The following is a 17,276-nucleotide window of genomic DNA, read 5'->3' on the forward strand; positions in this document are numbered from 1 at the left end:
TGGTAACTGTTGACAGACAAATCATCAATAATAATAAATGACTTGCGGTTGAAAAATTGTCCAAAAAGATTTCCTAAATAGCAGTGTTTTGCTGTTAATATATCGAACGATTCCCGATCGTTTTAACTGTCAGCAAACACATTTTCTCATGAAGAATTGCACCTTTTGAAACTTAAATGTTTCAATGGTTCCTTACCTATGAATCGAAAGTTTTTGGTCTGCTTACAAACACGTTTGGTGAAGTTTTTCACCTTATACTTAATGAATTATCTTATTATGATTTTTCCTCGCAAGATTAATATAAGACCAACAAATTCGGATCCTATTAAGAAAAAATTTCAGAATTACAGAATTGTTAGTCTTAGGCAGTCTACGTTAGGTTTGATAGAAGCAAACAAAATCATTAGCACTCATTCCAATAAGGAATAAACAATACTACTGAAAAAGATATACAACTTAACACATGATTGATTATACACACAGATTTTACTACACTAGTCTATTTTAGAACGTTCAAGTGGTTCATATTTTTATTGTCGATTATATTTTTACAGCTTAGGAAATTAAAGAAAGAAGATACTCGAGAGAAAGAATACATGATGATTAAAAGAAAAATAATAAAAAGTAAACACAGTTGGAATTCACTAGGAAGATATGATATGAGCACCAAAAGTGCCACACGTCACATAATTACACAAGTACTAGAATCAAATCATTTATCCACCATCAAGCTCTACTCTATTATCTTCATTTTACCAACACAAAACAATTTTTTTACAACCTATTATTTCAAGTACAAAACCGTAAGCTGACCTGTAAAATCTAATTTTGAAAAAATTTATCAATTTACTTATGAGTTAGATTGTCTGAATGCTTTATTAACAGCCTAGCTTTAACTAAATATTTGTAAGTGCTTTATAGATGATATTCATATCGTTTTGTACTCTACTATCTTATTCGACTTGTTGCTTGCCAACTAATAATCTATTTATTCCAAATGTGGCTTTTTTTTTGTATGTTTTAAATAATAAATTAAAGGATTTTGTTTTATCTGTAACTTCATCAATAATTTAAGTTATTATTGACATATATATTGTTTTAGCTATTATTTAAATTTACATATTCAACAATAAAAAGGAGATGAAAAGGCCAAAAAGAGGTATTGTGTCTTTATGTACGTAGTCAAACAAACAGAAAAATAAAAGAGGGAATCAAAATAATGATAACGACTAAACATTATAAAATAAAAAGATAATATTTAATGATGATATTTTTTTTGCTTTGCATTATAAAATAAAGTAGCTATCATTATACTAAAAAAATTATGTTTGGAATTATAAAATTATTATTATCAAAATTTATTAATTTATAGATAGGAATATTGGTTTTAAGTAATCTTAGCTATGTCCTATTGATAAATAACAGCTAGTCCTAACTAAAGGGGTATTTTGTTTTTAACAGACCGCGACTAACGAATGTTAACTTCGTTAGTGATTTGCTGACATGAACCTTCTTCTCTGGTTGCATCACGCCGGAAACCTGCAACTCGCTTACGTTCTCCCTAATATCGTTACACCGTCTCCCTCCCTCTTCAAAACACATAGGCGATTAGAAAATGAAGCATATTTTATCTTCTTCCATGGCCATTCCCTAGATACCAAACCCGATATTTTCAAAAATTCAAAATCAATGTTACACGATTTGCAAAATAAACATAGGGCTTTTGTTAATGAAATGAAAACGAGTCGAATGATGTGTCAATTACCTCGAATGATACACGATTAAAAAGGGTGGACTTCGCCGGAGACAACGACGACAACACGTCGGTTAGGTTTTGAATGAGGGGAAAGAGAGATCGATACAGTGTTGTAATGTCTCGGTTTTTGGTAGGTGTAATGATATTAGGGAGAATGGAGGCAAGTTGCAGGTTTCTGGCAGGTTTCGACATGGTGCGGCCGAAGAAGAAGGCCCACGTCAGCAAATCACTAATGGAGTTAACATAAGTTAGTCACGGTCCTTTAAAAACAAATACCCCTTTTATTTATGACCGTTACCAACCAGTTTTAAAGTTGGGACTGTTATTTACTAATATGACATATACTTGAGATTATTTCAAACTAATATTCTTTATAAGTATAATGATACTTAAACATACATATTATTTCTATGTTTTATGTAATCCATAACCATCCCCACATTGAAATTCTAGTCGTACAAAGAAATTGAGAGATTTTAAATTTAAATTACCCAGCTTGACAAAAATTAATTGTAAAAAAAAGGATTTTTAGTCCCAACTTTCACAAGTAAATCGATAATGAAAATCAATTCACACCATGACATATCACACTCTTGAAAGTTGAAATACACATGTTTTGTTGGATAATACATAGGAAACTCGTATTTAATGATTTTTTTTGTATTTTCGTCCACATGGACGTCTTTGATGTTTTTCTTTATGTAGGAGTGAATCATTAAGGTGATTGAGGTGAATGGATAACTCCTCATGAAAAAGTAAGAGAGTCGAGGTGTAGCATAGTTACCATCACTCTAAGACCACCCGTAGTGGCAACCTTTTAGAGGAGTTTTGCCCTATAACGCCGGGGGCACCCCCCCCCCCTCCCCCGACGTTCTGGGGTATTTTTTTAGGCGTTTTTCACATAACGTGAGAAATGGGTTAAAAAATCAAAAATATATCCGTTAAAATACCGTTGGATAACGCAAGAAATGGGTTTTATGACTACACCTTATTTTTATAAAAAGTCACAACTCTGATTGGGCGACACGTGACGTATAATGCCTGAGGTGAGACTTTATGACTACTTATGGTCTAATTTATAAGTTATAACTATTCAGTATTACCATTGTGGGTAATTCTGAACTTATTTCCCACTAATATACATTTAGTATTAATAATATATTTACCAATGATGATTAGTTTTCCACAGATCTCAGTTATCTTCGGCTCCAACTAATCATCAATTCCTATTGGCCATCAATTCTTAGTAATTTTAAGTTTCACCTGTTGGTAGATAACACACTCATAACTTTTGATTTGTTATCCATCACTCTCAACTTTCATCATATTTGTTTTTGTCACTCCCTCACTAACTGAACACTACCGACGTTAGTGTTGACGCTGGCATGGACATTTTTTAATTGAGATGGCATGCTTATGTGTCATGTGCGGGTCCCACGTAAACATCTTCACCTTCTTCATCAAATATGAACTAAGTTACTGTTTAGTAAACTTTTTTTTTCTTCACTGTTACCTTTTTTTCAAGCTAATTTTGAAAAATAATAAGTAAATGGTAAGCAAGATATATATGTCCTATTCATCTCATTTAATTTAAAAGGAAAAAAATACTTATAGAAAATAAGATGATAAAAATTAGTGACTTTGATAAGATGCTTGAAAAACTTACTAATAAATGAAACCCAAAATGGAATAATAAGAAAACTATAACAGATTACAAAAATATACACTTATGATTAGGTTCATCTTTATCGAAGTGTTGATTTAGAGGTTCATTCCTTTTCCTTTTTCAACAAAATGGTAGGTTACAAACTTACAATTAAAAAAATGATTAACTAATGGAATACAAATCTTAAAACATAAATGATAACGACTTCTTCACCAAACTTTAGCATACTCTTTTAGTCATCGTATAATAACCCCAATTATCGGTAATTAACGAGCCTAATAACAAGATCATAGATCCGTCACTTTCATGGGTTTGGTATGATACCTATAAGACACATCTTCATAAAGCAAAATCTACCGACATTAAGGACAAAGAACAGCTACAATCGGTGTTTATCGAGTGTGGGCCCTATGTTAGCTTTCAAATGGCTGTGGTTGCTTGGTTTGCAAGAAACCTATAAACAGGTTTATAACGGTAGGATTGTGTGTAACTGTTGGAAGTTAGGTTTGTGGTTGGGATCCTGAGTTAGCTAGCTAGGTTTCTTGGTCATGAATCAAGGTTGTGACATTTGGTGAATGTGGGGGCACTTTTGCTTGACTTATGGTTTACCATATACATACACTTCTTTGTTGGACATTATAACTACCATAACAATATAAAAGAAGAATGTTTGGTGAATTTTAGTGTGTTTTTTGAATAGTAATTAGGGGTGTGCAAGAGACTATCCTTCATGAACTAAATTAAAATGTGTAGGGTTGTAAAGTAATCGAGCCGAGTTAGGATCGGGCACGAGCTCATGTGCCCTGACTCATAATTAAACAAGTCAGCTTGGTTCGGCTCATTTATCTTCAGGAGCATAAATGTTAGTTGGTTAATATTTACTTTCCGTTTGCCTCTTTTTTTTGTTGCTTTCATATTGTAATGAACCTAATCAATCCTAACCAAATTCGCATCGACTCACCATTGTAGCGCTTAGGTTTTACCAACGTCCGGGTTTTACTGACAGCGCTCGGGTTTTACCAATGCCCGAGTTTTACCGATGTAACGAACGTAACCTATACAGATCAGATTCGCGCTGACTCGTCACCGTAACGCTCGGGCTTAACCAACGCCCGGTTTAAACACTCGGGTTTTACCGATCGAATAAATGTCATTTTATATATTTTAATGTGATGAATTTATTTTTTTAGGTTTAATTGTGGTACCGTAACGAACATAACTAATACCGGCCTATTTCGTGGCGACTCGTCGTCGCAAGAAGAAAGAATTCGTCGCACAACACGCGTGTAGAAATCGCTAGTTTTTGTTATAAACAAATAATGCGAAAATTTATACAACACTAACAGAAGGGGAATCTGAAACAAAGACACTTTACTTTAATAACCACATCTCCCTCTACTTATTGACATGATTTGATTGTATACAAGTTTATTGAGCTTTGAATGTTTGATTAATAGAATTAATCAATGATATGATTGGTAAGGGGAAAGTAGATACCTTTGGGGTGTCCATACACAGTTACCCTAGCAATATTGTTTTTGTAAAAGTTTATTCTTTTTTGCTTTTATTTTATCCGTGCCACAAAGAAGAGGCGGCACATGGGTGGTCACCACCATATGATATATAGTTACATCTAAAGATAATTTAATAGAAAGGACACGATGATTTAATTAAACAAGTAACTAATGTTATTAATATTACTCATGAAAAGTATATTAAATCAGTTATCTTTAAAGTCATTTAAATGCTAAATCTACGAAATTTATCATCACACAAAGTATAATTAAAAACAAGAATTCTATACACAAGAATAATAAAGTATTCAATCTTTTACTTAGAACGTAAGACAATGACAAAACATTTAACCACTAACCTACATGCGTTTAGTGACAGATCTAAAAGAGTTAAGAGGCAGTGCATGTTAAAATAAATTGTTCAGAGCAAGCCTATACATAAAATGAAGGGGGGAAATTACACTAAAAATGTGATTCTTAAAGAAAGTTTAGAGATAGCGCGGACTACCTCTTAACCTACGCTAGAAACGCCCTTATACATATCTAAAACCATGTAATATAAATACCCTTCGGGTTGGAATAATTTGGATCAAATCAAAGGAAGAAAAGATAGAAACCAAGTATAAAAATCAAAAAAATAAATTAAAGCTACGAATTAGGATAAATTAGAGATTAGACTAATTTGTTTTTATTTATTATTTGAATTGTTTAGGTTTATCAGTTAGGATTATCTTTTGTTTATTAAATTGAGTTTGACTAGAATATGATTAGTATATGTTTAGTTCAAAATATGATTAGTATATTTTTAGTTCAAATAATATAGGGTTATGTAATTATTTATTTTTGTCGAGTTTATGAGTTTAATAGAAACGGGCATGTATATCTCAAAATACAAGTGTTTGAATTCTTAATTCAATCATATTTTGCTGCTCTTGTGCCTTTATTTAGTAGATAAATAGGTTAATCGAGCTGTAATAAAATTATAAATAAACTAATCAGAGTTGAACACATGGTATAATAAAATCATGAACGAATTACACAAATTTAAGTGGGCTGACTAATTAAACCTAATGATCTATTTTGTAGTATATTAAATGAGTTGATGAGGTCAATCATACCCCGATCATAACTTATTTATTAAATTGGATAGACAGGTCAACACGAATACGACTCATTTTTTTTAAATAACAATTTTTTACACTACAATACCACCTAGCTTGCTATTTATAAGGACTTAATACACAATAATAACTTATAAAAAAATAATTCAAATTTCGTAATACGAAAATAATGCTCATCTTTTCTCATCATCCTTGTATATAAAGTTAAAGCGATTTAAACAGATAATCTTAAACCACATAACCTATAATTTGTAGGAATTTGGAAAAGATGGGAACACATCGACTCTTAATTTGAGATAGGTTAATATTATTAACTTTTTACTAGGACAACTATATACTCTTTACTTAATTTTACTATGGAAACTTTTATAAGGGGTAGTTTATTCTTTTATCTTAATAAACTAGTTCTTCATGCTAGGCAAAAATAAATACATATTTTTTACTAACAATGACTCATTATACATTATGACTGTTCACGTGCCGAACTGAGTTAAGACAAGCTCAAGCTCAGCAAAAATTTTAAACTGAGCTGAAAACTTAAGCTTAACATTGATGACTTGAGTGCTTGACTTGATTAGCTCGTTTAGAACTTAAAGAAAGAAGGGGCCTTGATGCAAATTGGATTGAAAAATGATGAAGAGTTATGTTAAAAAAGATGTATTTTTTTTATTTAAGCTACAATATATAAGTTGAGGTTTATTTAAGTGAGTAAAACGAGTGAATCAATTAGAGCATTCCCATTCCATTCTTCAAATAATATGAGAGGAGTCTTCATTTTCTAGAGATGGTTAAAAGTTGTTGTGAGAGTAGAGATAAAATGTTACTGTTCCTGGTTAAATTTGGAGAAACGCACAGTTCACCTCTATAATTTTAATGTTTTAGAAAGTGGTTGTGAATAAAAGAGAGATAAAAATGTAATGATAAAAATATAAAAAAATATTATTTAATTGAAAATAAAAGAAAAAAATTAATGCTTTTAGTGTAATTATAGAGATGAAGATAAAGAATGAAAACAGACTCAGTAAGCAACCTTGGCTTGTTTACAAATCAAGTCAGCAGACTTGACTTGTTTATAAACCGTACCTAATCTATTTTTGAATGAATTACTTTTTTCAAGCGCATTAATCACGAGCTATTTCAATAATAATCATATAATATAACACACCACTTTCTTTTATATAAACTTTAATCTTAACAATAAAAACCGAGATGCTTTGATTCAATTTTCGTGGTTACCATGTTATGTTATATTGATGACTAGGACACATTAACATCATGACAAGTATGCATGCATGTCATCACATTCACATTCACATTCACATTCACATTCACATTCACATTCACATTCACATTCACATTCACATACATGGAAGGCGACCATCCACGTGCCTTACTTCTCATCGCGTGGGATTCCTGTTCACACATCACGTGGCACTCCCTTGCTTTACTGTTATCCACCTACTTTTTCTTTTTCCTATTTCTTTTCTTGTATAAATATTTAACCACTTATTATATTAATAGTTATCTTTTAAGGAATAATAACGAATAAAGACCTGTAATTCGGAGTAACCTAATGAAAAACAAACACTTCATACATCCTCGATCGCACAAAGCATTTGATACTCCAAGTCCTATCATCTCCTGTTTCAACAAAAATATGTTATCTGAGGATTCACTGTGATAAAATCTAGTTAAATTATATTCGAACTTGAGACATTGTAATCTTCAACCTCTCCTCCAATGCCTGTTGATTAGTTCAACTAAGGCAACTCGGTATAAATTCATGCCCCTTATAACTCTGCGTATGAGCAACAACACCCATTTTATCCTTTTTTTTAACACCATCTTACTTAAAGGAAATGATTTAGCCCTGCTTAACTCTTTTAGTTTAATTTAAAAACAATTTTTAAATTATGGTGTATGAGTGTAGTGACTTTTAAAGCCTCGTTAACCCAACTTGCCTTTAAAGCTCCTTAACCTATGAAGGGTGTAATGTCCTACTTGTTAACCTTTATCAGATCAACGTTAGCACCTTGGAGTTAAAGTATACCCCAAGACTTAAGAGGTTGTTTAATAGCCTCTTAATGGTTAAGAGATAACCTCAAGTCTGAACGATTAAGATGCTACCAAACAACTCCTAAAGTCAGTGGCTATTATATGAATATATTTTTTTTTGAACAACCAACGAGTCCTCCAAATGGGCTACTGAATAAATTCATTATATCGGGATACACTCGTTTTTCGATCTGGGAAAAACTCTCACCTAAGACACGATAGTTTGGTGAGATAAAACTCATTCTATTCAAAGATCCAACTTGTAAACGTCACATACTCGTCTAGTCTTCCATCATCACCTGATGCAGTTAAACTAAATGCTTGAGATAGGAATCGAATCTGAGTCACATGAAACATGTCCCATCGACTGTTAATGGTCCACGTGACATTCATGTTATTAAATAATACTGTAAATGTTTTAATGTGTACCCAAATCTGTATTTGTTATAGACTTATAGATAGATATTTTTTCATATCGAATCTGAGTCACATTAAACACAAAGTCCCATCGACTATTATATAAATAAATAAATAATTCCCGGGAAAAAACGGGTGGCAAAAGGGTAAATAGAGAAAGTAGAAAGGCGGGGGGTAACAAAAGCCGTTGAAGGAAGGGTAATTCCGGAAAGAGTGGTATAGAAGTTTGCGGACTGTTGTCCAGTTAACACACACCCACACACATACATCTTCTTCTTCTTCCCCAACTGCCCCTTGCCTTTCATTCTCTTAAGGGGGTTACTAACTCACTTTCAGTCCCCATAAAAATTAATATTACTCACTCTGTTTTGTCAAATTACACTTCATTTTCTGATTATTATTCATTTCTTTATTCCGGTTCCGGCCGATGATTGCTGTGTCAAAGTAGCCGTACATATACGGCCGCTTATCGGAGATGAAAGGCTTCAGGCCTGTAAGGATTGCGTCACCGTCGTATCTGGAAAGCCACAGGTTATTATTATTCATGCAATCATTCATTCAATGTAATGTTGCTTTGAATGTATATGAGGCGATTGCTTTTTTCATTCATTGATTGAGATCTGGTGTCAACTAGGATTCATAATTAAGTTTTAATTTAATTTAATAATGTTTTTTAAGAGAATTGATCGACAAATTAATGCATGTTCTAAAATAGATGAGTTTTTTTATTGATTATGAAATTAACTGAGTATTATTGGTAATGGAGTTTGCTAGATATGATTTTCTTCATAAATTGGGAAGTTTCTTGCATAATTTTGATTCAATTTACCTAATTATGTATTTATACATATTTCTTTAACTGCACTTATACATATTGTGTTAGAACCACTTAAATTATATATAGTTATAATCATATAATGGCATAAACACATCCTATATATTGATTTTAATTCATTAATTGTGATAATTGTAACAACATAACCGTTTCATTGTATTGAACGCGCACACTATTTGTATATTTTAATCTTTGGTTGTATTGCAGGTGCAACTTGGTACACATTCTTTCACTTTTGATCATGTGTATGGTAGCACTGGGTCCCCGCCATCAGCCATGTTTGAAGAGTGTGTTTCTTCTCTTGTTGATGGCCTGTTTCAAGGATATAATGCTACAGTTCTAGCTTATGGCCAGGTACATTTAATTAAAATAGTTAATAAATCAGATAATAATAGAATAGTCCACAAGTAGTTGGATAGTCTGAATCAGAACCACTATTATCCAAGGATTGGTACATCACCCGCAAAAGTGTACACCACCTTGCCAATCACATCATACGGGCTGTATGATGTCATATGGACCGTATGATGCTACGACAAAGGTCATACGACCTGTATGTCTTTGTCAGTGGTCACTTGGGTCATTTTTTTTATCAGTCAACAACATCATACGGGCCGTATGACTTGGCCCTCATACGGCCAGTATGACCTTTTCCGCTATATCATATGGGCTGTATGACTATCAAAACGACCCGTTTGACCATTTTTAGCCCTGACATACGGGCTGTATGACACGTCAGTGATGTCTGGATAGTATGTGGCTATATGAGTGGTATTTGTATGGTAGTGGCCTTATCCAAATACAAGATATTGATCATTATGATAGATTTGATGTATTTAATGTTATAGACTGGTTCGGGCAAGACATACACCATGGGTACTGGATTTAAAGACGGTTGCCAAACAGGGCTTATTCCTCAAGCCATGAATGCATTATTCAACAAGATTGAATCTTTACAACATCAAGTAGAGTTCCAGTTGCATGTTTCCTTCATTGAGGTGTGTTGAAGAATACCTTTCTCTTTGGTCTTTAATATGTAAAACCATAAATATTTTTTATAAATAAAAGCCAAATCAAATAATTTTCATGTGAAGATTTTAAAAGAAGAAGTACGGGACTTGTTGGATAACAAATCGGAGCTAATAAACGGGCAGAATGGGAAAACAAATATTCCCGGGAAACCACCAATACAAATTCGTGAAACGTCTAATGGTGTCATAACACTCGCGGGTACTACAGAATGTAGTGTTAAAACGCTAAAAGAAATGACAGATTGCCTGGAGCATGGATCATTAAGTCGGGCAACCGGGAGCACAAACATGAATAATCAATCAAGGTTAATACCCCAACTATATTTAAAACTTTTTTGAAAATTCTTTAAGAAACGTTACAGAAATTGTTCTTTAATTATTTTCTTTTGAACTCTTTATACAGCCGTTCACACGCGATATTTACAATCACATTAGAACAAATGAGCAAGTCAAACTCAAATGATTCTATGTGTGATGAATATCTTTGTGCCAAGTTGCATTTAGTTGATCTTGCTGGATCAGAACGGGCTAAACGAACGGGTTCAGATGGCATGCGCTTCAAAGAAGGTGAGTAAAGATGGTATTTATGAATGGTTTATTTGGGTTGTATTTTATCTCAAAACGGGTCAGATAAAAATAGCTTATAGGTCAACAGGTTAACAAGTCAAACAGGCTGAAAGTCGCTCAAAGTCTATTTTCTTGTACTAAAAATGATATGTTTCAATACGAATCCATTTTGGCCCGTTACTAATAGCTTAATATTGTTGAATAGGCGTTCATATTAACAAGGGTCTTCTTGCACTTGGAAATGTCATAAGTGCCCTTGGTGATGAGAAAAAACGGAAAGAAGGCACTCATGTTCCATACAGAGATAGTAAACTTACTCGGCTCTTGCAGGACTCACTTGGTGGGAACAGTAGAACTGTTATGATAGGTAACATCTCCCGTTTTAGTTTTGTTAATTATAGTTATTAGTGTTATTAATAGGGTTTTGAGTTTTTTAAATGCAAATCCAAACACCATTTATTCTTCCTTTCAAGAAATCTTTAATTCTATTTTTGTTTAGTGTATTGAAGCTCATTTGACGTCTTTGGACTAAGTAAACGTTAAATTTTCTTTATCTCCAGCGTGTGTTAGTCCTGCTGATATAAACACTGAGGAAACTCTAAACACGTTAAAGTATGCAAATCGTGCTCGGAATATCCAAAATAAGCCAGTGGTAAGAGTATAGTATACGCCTTTTTCTTTTCACTAGGGTTTTTTAAAAAGCTTGCAGCTCGATCCGGCTATAACAGTATAATTTCTATTGATTATAAGTAGTGCATTAATTGTTATAAATTTCTTTTAAACCAATGAATAGGTGAATAGAGATCCGGTGTCCAATGAAATGTTAAAGATGCGCCAACAATTAGAATGCTTGCAAGCAGAACTTTGTGCTCGTGGTGGAGATTCTTCAGTTGAATTACAGGTTAAATATAATTATAAAACGGCAACTCATTATAATCGTATTATATGATAAAACTTTATTTAATAATTGTAACATAAACTTTAATCAGGTTCTTCGGGAGAGGATCACTTGGCTTGAAGCTAGAAATCAAGATCTATGCAGGGAACTTCATGAGTACCGTATGGGAGGTGGTGTTATTGATCAATCTGGAAAGGGTTCTGCCAAAGTACGTAACGTTTGACAATGATTATAGCATAATAAATTATGCTTCAAGAACCGAACCATATTCTCATTTAACTCTGTACCTATGGCAGATTGGTGATTCCTTTTGCAGAAAAAATGAAGGGCTTAAAAGGGGTTTGCAAACTGTAGATTCATCTGATTATCCGATGAGTGAAAATGGTTGGTTTTTTCCTCCTCTAAATTTAGTTTTCTTGAACGTGCACTACGTGCAATTTCTATTTCACGTCAAAATGGGTCGAGTGGCTGACCAGACACAGTTCCTGTCCAAAAATATTGAGTTCTATTGTTATTGTAGATTAGTTCTAGGGGTGTAAATGGCTAAGCTCAAGCTTGGCTCGTTTAACTTATGAGAGCTCGAACTCTATTTCTAAAGCTCGAGTTCGGCTTGTGAGCAGTTTTCACGCTCGGGTTTGGCTCGGGGTCAAACTGTTTATTAATTAATAACTAAATTATATACATTCATATAGTTATTTTAATCATAATTTTGTATAAAATGATGATCAATATAAATATATATTAAATAATATATATATTAATTTTAGGCTCATTCAGGCTAGCGAGCGGGCTCGATAGGTGAAGCTTGGGCTCAAGTCAGGGCTCGATTAGTAAAACAAGCTTATTTTTAGGCTCAAGCTCGAGCTCATATAATCTCGGCTTGGTTCGAGCTTCCAGCGAGCCGATCTCAAGCAGCTCACAAACGGCTTGGCTCGTTTACACCTCTAATAGTCAATTAGTTTGTCAAATGCAAAATTACATATGAAGAAAATAGTTTTCGAATAAAAGGACAAATTAGTGTTAAGAATCAACCCATGTATAGGGTAAATCTTGCTACATGTTTGGATCTTTTTCTTTATTGATTTATTGAATAATATTATATAGGTGATTTGGGTGTCATAGAGGAAGAAGCAGCTAAAGAGTTAGAGCATACCATTCGCCAAGACTCTATGGACAAGGAGTTACACGAGTTAAACGCACGTTTAGAACAAAAAGAGGTGTGATAATTTATTATATTGTTTTATTTCATTTTCTGTATGAATTTACGTATATTAATAATAAACCATTACTTATTTGCAGTCAGAGATGAGACTTTTTGAAGGATCTGATACCATGATCCTCAAGCAACATTTTGGGAAAAAAATAATGGAACTCGAGCAAGAAAAACTGGCAGTGCAGGTTGAAATATGAATATTAATATACATGTGAGCAAACTGTATTGCAGCTTGTATCATTTTAAAATATATATTTTTTATTAATGCAGATAGAGAGGGACCGATTGCTCACTAAAGTTGAAAACCTGTCTGCTTCTTCAGATGGTCAAACACAAAAAATGCAAGATTTACACTCCCACAAATTGAAGTCCCTTGAATCACAGGTTAGAAGTAGATAATTTTTCATGCCCGTTTAAATTGAGATGTTAGTTGGTCAATGACAATTTAATAATTTTAATTTTTGTTCAATATCAGATTCAGGAACTCAAGAAGAAACAAGAGAGTCAAGTTCAGCTTTCGAGGCAAAAACAAAAGAGTGATGAAGCAGCAAAAAGATTGCAAGAAGAAATACAATTTATAAAGGCACAAAAGGTGAGAAAAACGATTTTGTCTGTAAACAAGCCGAGCCAAGCCTGACCAAGGTCGGTGTGGCTTTCTCGCTCGCCCGTTAAAGGTCTCGTTTAAATTAAAGCCCATATATATAACTTAAGGCAGTAATGGAAAAATATATACATAACCCAGAATTAGTTTAAATTTATATAAACTATGAATTTTATAGTTTATTTTCTACTAATTTAGATGTGATTGTAGGTTCAACTACAACACAAGATAAAACAAGAAGCTGAACAATTCCGACAATGGAAAGCATCGCGCGAAAAAGAACTTTTGCAGGTATATATTATACTCTTTTCTAGTTTTTTTGGATTATATACAAATGATATAAATAAAATGGTTTTTTATTAAACTTCAGCTAAAGAAGGAAGGAAGGAGGAATGAATATGGAAGACACAAATTACAGGCTCTTAATCAATGTCAAAAAATGGTTAGTAATTATTTTATTCTTATTCACAATCGTCAAAATTAAAATTTCCCTCATTTCAATTTATTTGTTACTACTTTTTGAAAAAAATTTAGGTTCTTCAAAGGAAGACAGAAGAGGCTGCAATGGCAACAAAGAGACTAAAAGAATTGCTAGAAGCCCGCAGGTCTACCCGTGAGAATTCAGGTAAGTACATTTTTGGTCCCTGTAGTTCGGTCAAAATTACAGAAACGTCCCTCACAGCATTCACTGATGTTTTCATAATCTTCTAATTGATTTGAATCATTCTGTGTTACAGTGACTAGCAATGGGAATGGAGCAATTGGACAGGTAAATATCTAGGTCTTATTAATTATTATGTCATTTTTTATATATTCGGGCTTTATAAAAATCCAAATTTAACTTTTTATTCTCAGAATAATGAGAAGGCATTGCAGCGTTGGCTTGATCATGAGCTTGAAGTGATGGTGAATGTGCATGAAGTTCGACACGAATATAAGAAACAAAGTCAAGTGTAAGTAACTAATTTCTAATCATTTGACAAAGGACATGCCAGATGACGAATATGAGCTTAAGGTTTTAAAATTTTAAAACTATATTTGATGAGGTGTCAACATGTTATATGTTAAATTATTTGTTGAAAAAAGTTAAGGGCACTTTCGCCATTTGACACGCCTTTGGTTGAACTTAATGAAAATTGTTGAATATTTGGGTTGCCTCTATATACATTATCCCTATTTTATAATATAAATCTTGACAAAAAAATGTTTATTTTTAATCTTATTGGGAAAAAATTGTTTTTTATGTAGACGCACTGCACTTGCGGAAGAGCTAGCGGTTCTCAAACAAGTTGATGAATATGCTTCAAAAGGTGTTAGCCCTCCAAGAGGAAAGAATGGCTTCTCTAGGTATAATTGCAAATTCAACCCATTAGTATGAAACAGGTCTATTCGGTTGTAGCTTATTAATAAGACGTCAAAACAAGTAAAATTTGGTATAAAATTATCAAAATTACAATGCCTAAGTCGTTCGAATTAAAAGAAGTTATGCTGACATTTAGTAATATAGTCTTGTAATCATATTTAATACACTAAATAATAGCATATTTCCTCTAGGATAGAAGAAAGGTTTACCCTCATCTAAGGGTGTTCGTCGATTCGAGTATTAGTTTATTCGATTTTGAATCTTTTATGGCCCTAACCAAAAACTGAATCAATCCGAATTAGAATGTCTAACCGAACCAAATTCAACTGATTAAACCAATTTATTCTTTTGGGTTATTCAATTAATTCGGTTTATCCGATTAAATTCAGTTCGGTTATCACAATTCGGTTTGGTTTTCCCGGTTTCAGACACGATTCGATTATCAGATTTTTTTGCACATCCTTGTCCCACCCTTGGCATACCTTAAACCTAAGCACTAAACCCTTCAAGTAGTTTCTGCTATAAGTGGGATCTTACTAGGTATATTTCTTTCTTATTTTCAAGTTCTTAAAAATAGACAATTTGACCCACCACCAAACCTAAACCGCACATTATAGCACCTACTTTTGACAAAGTCAGCTAATTTTGTGTGTTGTAATTTATGTATTTTAAGGGCATCTTCTTTGTCACCAAATGCAAGAATGTCAAGAATATCTTCATTGGAAAGCATGTTAAACATTTCATCAAATTCACTTGTATCAATGGCTTCACAATTATCCGAGGCCGAAGAACGTGAACGCACATTTGCTAATCGTGGTCGATGGTGTTAGGTTCGGAGTCACACACAAACACGAATACAATAGTAAAACCGAAAGAATAAATGAAAGAGACACAAGGATTTAAGTGGTTCGGTCACGGTGTATGACCTACGTCCACTGTCGATAACTAGGGTTTTCTTATTATTGAGTGATACCAATTTACAAGTACAGGAGAGAATATATAGACTAGACAATTAGGGTTTAACCCTTTAACTAAACTGGGCCTGATTAGAGCTTTTGGGCTTGGCCAAAACTCAAACAGCTTAATCTCCTAATTCTGTCTATTCGTCTAAACCGGACCCGACCCATGATGGATCGGAGACCACAACATAACAATCTCCCACTTGGGCTTCGAGACATCTTCTCTAAACCACCACTTGGATGCGTCAAACATTTCAACCTGCTCCCATTTGGAGACGTAAAATGTCTTCACCTGCATTGTCTTGTACATGTAAAATAAAACCCATCTGGTTTTGCACCTCCTAGTTACCCTTCGCCTTCTCAACATTATTCCTGAAGGCCTGCTGAAGCTCTGCACAGCTTCAGCTTATCCAGTATCACCGGCTTGGTGAACATATCTGCTGGATTCTTAGCACCTGAGATATTTTTCAAACTGAAAACACCATCACTGATCAAATCTCTGACAAAGTGATATCTCCTCCCGATGTGCTTAGTCTTCGAATGATAGACTGGATTCTTCGCAAGTTTCACTGCACTCTCATTGTCACAATATAAGAAGAACTCTGCCTGTTTCTTTCCCAACTCTTCAAGAAAAGTTCTCAACCATACTAATTCTTTACTTGCTTCGGCTGCTGCCATATATTCTGCCTCAGTGGTTGATAAAGCAACACTTTTCTGAAGTCTGGACATCCAACATACTGCTGTTCCCCCAACTGTGAAAACATAACCAGTAGTGCTTTTAAACGTCTTCTTACATCCACCCAGATCAGCATCTGAATAACCCCTGAGAATTGTATCCTTCCCCTTAAAACATAACCCCAAACTGGAAGTACCCTTTAAGTATCTGAGTAACCATTTCACCGCTTCCCAATGTTCCTTTCCCGGATCCGACATAAAACGACTAACTACCCCGACAGCATGAGCAATGTCTAGCCGTGTACAAACCATGGCGTACATGAGACTGCCAACAGCAGATGCATACGGAACTTTAGCCATCTCTGTTCTTTCTTCCTCTGTTCTGGGAGACTGGTCTTTGGTAAGTTTGAAATGACTTCCCAGAGGTGTGTTTCTCGGTTTAGTCTTCTCATCATTCATCCTGAATCTTTCTAACACTTTCCCTATGTATTTCTCTTGGGATAGTGTTATGGAGCCATCTTTCTTTCTGGATATACTCATCCCCAAAATCTGTTTGGCTGGACCAAGATCTTTCATCTCAAATTCATCAGACAACTGTTTCTTCA

General features: G+C 33.8%; 1 pseudogene; it reads left to right on the forward strand.

The window, feature by feature from the left end:
• The first annotated feature begins 8,916 nt into the window (after positions 1-8,916).
• LOC143607915 (kinesin-like protein KIN-4A) lies at positions 8,917-15,900 on the forward strand (annotated as a pseudogene).
• Positions 15,901-17,276: the final 1,376 nt, after the last annotated feature.

Source organism: Bidens hawaiensis, unplaced genomic scaffold, assembly GCF_021521415.1.
Source record: "Bidens hawaiensis isolate Kalapana, Puna unplaced genomic scaffold, B.hawaiensis_p1.1 tig00089939_1, whole genome shotgun sequence".
Taxonomy (NCBI): domain Eukaryota; kingdom Viridiplantae; phylum Streptophyta; class Magnoliopsida; order Asterales; family Asteraceae; genus Bidens; species Bidens hawaiensis.